The following is a 6464-nucleotide window of genomic DNA, read 5'->3' on the forward strand; positions in this document are numbered from 1 at the left end:
TCAGTTCAGTTTAGCTCAGTTCAGTGTGATTTAATCATTACTGAGAGTTCAAACACTGAAGAGCCAATTCATCGATGCGTAGCTCTACCAATCCTGAACCATGCGAGGCAGTGGCGACAGCGGAGAGGGAAAAAAAACCTTGAGGGAACCAGACTCAGTTGGGCACGACCATTTTAATTTCTCCGCTGGCCAAAAGTCTTGTGCAGAGCTTCAATCGCCGTGGTTTAGGCTGGAAGATGGCCTCAGCGAAGACTCGTCTGTCCCTGGAGCGTCGCTGGAATCAGACTCATGTTCTCCACTCCCCACGACCATCAGCGCAGCAGCAGCTCAGGATATGGCCTGGTCCCGGATATGGAATTCTTGGGATCATCACGTCGCTGGTCTTGGATCCAATCAGTGACTCCGCATAATCTGAGGACCTTGGGATGAGTATCCCCAGGTGAAAATAGAGAATAAAGAGAATAATTAGCGTAGCTGCTGTTCATAGTGTATATAAGCAAGATGCAGAAGCCTGTGTGGAACCCGCTAGGTGATGCATTGAGTGTATGCTTTACTAAACAGATAGGTCTTTAATCTAGTTTTGAACTGGGAGAGTGTGTCTGAGCCTCGGACGTTATCAGAAAGGCTATTCCAGAGTGTAGGAGCCATGAAAGAGAAGGCTCGACCTCCTTTACTTGATTTTGCTATTCTAGGTACTACCAGAAGCCCTGAATTTTGAGATCTTAAAGAGCGAGTTGGTTTGTAGCGAGACAGAAGGTTGGTTAGATAAACAGGGGCTAAATTATTTAGAGCTTTATAGGTGAGAAGTAATATTTTAAATTCAATACGAAACTTAACAGGCAGCCAGTGTAAGGAGGATAAAATTGGGGTGATATGATCATATTTTCTAGACCTGGTCAGAACTCTGGCTGCTGCATTTTGTACTAATTGAAGTTTGTTAATAGAGGATGCTGGGCAGCCAGCAAATAGAGCATTACAGTAATCCAGTCTCGAAGTCATAAAAGCATGGACTAGCTTTTCTGCATCTGAGATGAATAGCATATTTCGTAATTTAGCGATATTTCTCAGATGAAAGAAGGCAGTTTTTGTGACATGGGAAATATGGTTTTTAAAAGTTAGATTGCTGTCTAATATGACACCCAGATCTTTTATAGTAGAGCTAAAACTAACTTTGTATCCCTCTAATTGTAAATTGAGTTGCGAGATCTGCTGTGTGCAAGATTTAGGCCCAATAAGTAATAATTCTGTTTTGTCGGAGTTTAAGAGAAGAAAATTGTTTGTCATCCAGTCTTTAATGTCTTTGATACACTCAGTTAGTTTAGAAAGTTCAGACGTCTCGTCAGGTTTAGTTGAAATATATAATTAAGTATCATCTGCATAGCAGTGAAAGCTGATCCCATGTCTTCTAATAATGTCTCCCAGAGGTAGCATGTAAATTTTAAACAGTAAAGGGCCTAAAACTGATCCTTGAGGCACCCCATACTTTACTGGGCTGACTTGTGAAGGCTGTCAATTAATATTCACAAACTGGTAGCGGTCAGTTAAGTATGACTTAAACCATTGTAGAGCCTGTCCCTGGACACCTGTAGACTTTAAGCATTTACAATTTTATAATTCATTAATCACTTATTTATGATTAATAATTGATTTTTACACTTTCTGTACATAAGTATTTACATGGTTTATTTGTCATGTAAAGAAAATTATTTAGTTTTGAATATGCTTTGGTACATAAACAACTTTGGATATTCTGTTTTCATGAAGGTTTTCATATTTTCAAAACTCTTAGTGCTAATCTCATATTAAAAATGTATAAAAACACGTATTAATGTTTTACTGGACTTATTGCAAGGTGCAAAATCATTTTATGACATTTTCACTTTTGAAATATTTATTCCTCATTTATATATTTGCCTTTCACAATGTTAGGAACATTTAGCTTTCATTTGTTCAGTTGAATAACATTTTATGAAATTATGTATCTTTAATTTGCTTTATAAATTCCAGACCAATTCTATAAAAAATACAGTAATAACTTAAGTTATTGTTGTGAAAAATATGTAGATAAATTACACAATGAAATTCACTTACTGTTGTAGGTGAAGCTCCAGTTTCCTCCATTGCGCATCACCAGAGGGAGCTATCACCCGAATTCTAACCATGCACCATTTGGACTCAATTCCCCATAAGTCCCTCTGCCTGGGCGGCAGGTGCATTTTATATTTTCACATAGGGAAGAGATAGATAAGAGAGTTAAAATAGAATATTCATTCATTCATTTTCTTTTCAGCTTAGTCCCTTGATCAGGGATTGCCACAGCGGAATGAACTGCCAAATTATCCAGCCTATGTTTTACACAGCGGATGCCCTTCTAGCTACAACACATCACTTGAAAACACCCACACAATCTCACTCGAACACATATACTACAGACATTTTAGCTTACCTAATTCACCCATAGCGCTTGTCATGTGTAGTGTTATAAAAGTGTTTGCCCCCTTACTGATTTTCATTTTGCAAGTTTGTGATTATATTGAATATTAGTCAAAGATAACCCAAGGAACCACATCATACAGTTTTAAAGTGATGATTTTTATTATTAAAGCAAAACAAAATACAAGACTATCTCTGTGAAAAGGTGTTTGCACCCCAACCCTTTTTATGTACTAATTGTTTTGGTTGATACTGACATCTGGTGACAATTTCTTGCCAGCAGCACCTTTACAAAAATGGCGATGTGTTCAATACTTTTTTTACCCTCTGTACACACACTCACATATAGTAGTCAACATTTGAAGCAGATCAAAACATGATTCAAGGTGGTAATAAAACTATTGGAAAACAACCATTCTTGTGTTAGACAAAAACATTACTTATGTCCACTTCAAATGTTTACTACTATATATAATTACACAAAAATATAATCTCATACATTAAATAACATCAAGTTGTATATATATATATATATATATATATATATATATATATATATATATATATATATATATATATATATATATATATATATATATATATATATATATACAACAGTTCTGTCAGGTTCTTAAATCTGATTGGCAGATAGCTCTGATATATTTTAGTAATTATCAGCACCTGTAAAGCCTCTTTACCCTTTGTGTTTTACTCCACCCACATACAACCAGCAAAAAGCAGACACTACAGATCTACAATTTAAAAGATGCCTGCTCACCTGTTTAACTGTCAGCTTATGATTTGAATCAAAGGCGGAAGAAAGTAGTTCCTCATAAAAAAGGGTTTTTTGAGACTCTCCATGTTTGATTTTGTATATATATATATATATGTATATATATATATATATATATATATATATATATATATATATATATATACAAATGAATGTGAGATTAAAGTGTATATAGATGATAAAATAGATCAACTAAATTGAACAGATAAAACATGTGCAGTTTTGGATAAGTGTTTGCAATTAATCTTAATGATAAAGTTCCTGAGTTAATGGATGTCCTATCAAATTTCGGAAAAAGTGTGAAATTGTTAAAAGATTTCAACTTTGCATATGATTCAAATCTCGGCATGAAAGTAATTGAAAGTAAATTTCTCAGATGAGTGGGTGCGAGGCGACCTTCTGCTTTCCCAATTCTACACTTGTGCAACAGCCCTCTGGTTTCATCATGATTTCAAACACTCAATTTGAGAAACGCATAAATCAATGCAATTCATACCATTGTACCTGAGCAGTTTTAATTGTTTTTTATTTTTGTATTTGATTAGCCATCAACAGATCCTCATTCTGTTATAATAAAGTCTTTTTTTGTATAATTGTATAATTTTTATACCACATTTAGTTATGTTTAGTTGTATAAATTAATGTCAAATTAATAACTTATACAGTCAATTTCTTTGTGAAGTTGTTTCAAAATTGGTTATACTTATAATTGCTAGTGGCTGGTCATGCATTATCCACTTTATAATTCACCAATCAGATGATTCCTAAGCCACTATAAATACCCTAAGTTCCATTTAACAGCCATCTTTGTTTTGAAGAATCCCCCCTTCCATCTGTACTTTTTTCCTTTTCTAAATGCTTGGCACGATAGATCAGTGATTAGCACTGTTGCTTCAGCAAGAATGTGTGCAACTTCAGCAAATAAACACTTTTAATGTGTTTATGCCTTTAGTAAGATGTTCATGGTGATGTTCACTTTCACCATTTTATTTAGGGAAACTCCTGAGATAAATAAATTTTACCTCTGGACTGGACTTTAATAATAAACCTGTATAAAATGCTGTGCCTCCCACCTTCTTTTTTTCAGCCACAATGACTTCAGGGACCTCTCAAGTGAGTTTTGCGCACAAGTCTGCATACTGTAGATGCGTCCTCGATATCAAATTTCATGTGTCCTCTGTTCCTGCGGTCTTGAATTTTGGAACTGAACTTTGGCAGTAGATGTTGACATTACACAAGAACACGAGCATGCCAAACAAGCTTTATTATCAATCATCAGCCAAGTATAAACTCTTGAATTATATTTTTATTTATTTAATTGCAATCTTGATCTCTATTTAAAAGAAGTGGGTAGAGTGCTTAATATTCTGTTAAATTATTCTATATGTAGTTTCTAGATATTTTGTTGTGTTTTCACATACAAAAAACAAAAGAATAGGTTTTGGTGGATGAAATAAAAGAAAGTGAATAAGTCATTAAAATATGGAACTTGAAAATGTTGGATGGTTGACTTGAATGTTTGTGCTCCCCAACAGATGTCTGTCTGAAAAATATGTGTGCCAAGACACCTTTTCTTTGGGTTATAAAGAAAGCTCTATGCAAATATTTATTCAAAAGAATCCATTATACGGGGTTGCAGTCTTTCACGCTGCATGTATGTGCATGCACTTCATGTAATGGTGCAAAAATGTCTCAGCCCACAAGCAGCTCACAGTAAAGAATATAAATACCCCCAGTGAAGACATTTTAAACAACTGCAATAACTGTGAACTCTGAACAACCAGTCAGAAAGGGATTTCTCAAAGAGCTTTCAAGACATTTTGTTTCAATCGTTTTTTCATTTTGTTTGAAAATAAATGTGGAAATATTGAAATAAAATGTGAATTTAAATAAAAAAACTTTTTTTTTTCGCTCCTGTGAAATTGAACTTCAATAATATGTTTTTTAGAACATTTTCTTTTGTGTTCAACAGAAGAAAAAAAAAATAAATCTTAAAGCTCATAAAGGACAAGTCAAAACACAACTGCTTAAAAGGTTAAGATACTCCAGAAGTTCGGTCGGTCTGTCTATGAAATTAAAAAAAAAAAAAAAAAAAAAAAAATATATATATATATATATATATATATATATATATATATATATATATATATATATATATATATATAAGACATCTTCTTCCTGTTAAAAAGATTTAATCAATCAATCAATCAATCAATCAATCAATAAAAGTCTTTTTGTGAGGTCTGTATAGTGAATAAGGGCCTGGAGACCCAAGGCACAGCCAGTGTTTTAGCGATTCAATTTACGCAGGAAAAGTTGCTCCAAATGCATTGAAAAGTGTCTGTCTGCCTGTCAGTCCAAGTCCTGCTTTGCGCCAAGGCGCATGGGCTAAAAGGGTTGAGTTTATTTTCTTAATGAGTGATAGGTGTGTTTTGAGAATAAACCAATTAGAGTCTCATCTCCCATTCCCTTGTTTTGATTTATTTAACTCAATTGAAATAATATAATCAAAATATTAGTATCAGTTTGTTCAATCAGTGTGAAATGTAAGTGAATGGAATGGATGCATTAAATGTCTTCAGTAATTGTGTATGGTTGCGAAACAAAGCAGAATGCGCAGCTCTGGCCAACTGCCAAGTTAATGGACAGCGGCCCTGACAAACTCTCTGCCAGGGTTGAAATAAGGGTGCTGACCAGCATCAGGTGCGCTGAAGGTACGCCCCCAATCTAGAATCAAATCAAACACACAGAAACACAAAACACCATCCTAACAATAGGAAAAACTTTTTTTCCCAAGATTTTACCCAGACGAAACAAATTTTATTCATTTTCTTTTTTGGCTTAGTCCCTTTATTAATCTGGGGTGGCCACAGCGGAAAGAACTGCCAGCTTATCCAGCATAATTTGTACGCAGTGGATGCCCTTCCAGCTGCAACCCGTTAATGGGAAGCACACTTACACTCTCCCACGTGAACGCGGGGCTGCAAACTTCACACAGAAATGCCAACAGACCCAACTGACTGAGGCTCAAAAAGCGACCTTCTTATTGTGAGGCGACAGTACTAACTACTGCACCAACACGTTGCCCGAAACAAAATTTTAGAAACAAAAAAAATTAGAAACATTGTAGAAAAAAATTAACAGGATGCAAAACACTTTTATCAGAAAAAAAATTACAATGACCAATCCTTTATGGAATGGGAATATACCACACACCGGAAGTGACGCAGAATGTACC

General features: G+C 34.8%; 1 long non-coding RNA gene across 1 annotated transcript in view; it reads left to right on the forward strand.

Moving 5' to 3' along the window:
- Positions 1-6464, forward strand: part of LOC147843254 (uncharacterized) — a 164704-nt gene that overhangs the window by 58316 nt on the left and 99924 nt on the right. The gene's annotated exons all lie outside the window — the stretch shown is intronic.

The sequence above is a fragment of the Danio rerio genome, chromosome 7, assembly GCF_052040795.2.
Source record: "Danio rerio strain M-AB ecotype USA chromosome 7, GRCz13ab, whole genome shotgun sequence".
NCBI lineage: Eukaryota > Metazoa > Chordata > Actinopteri > Cypriniformes > Danionidae > Danio > Danio rerio.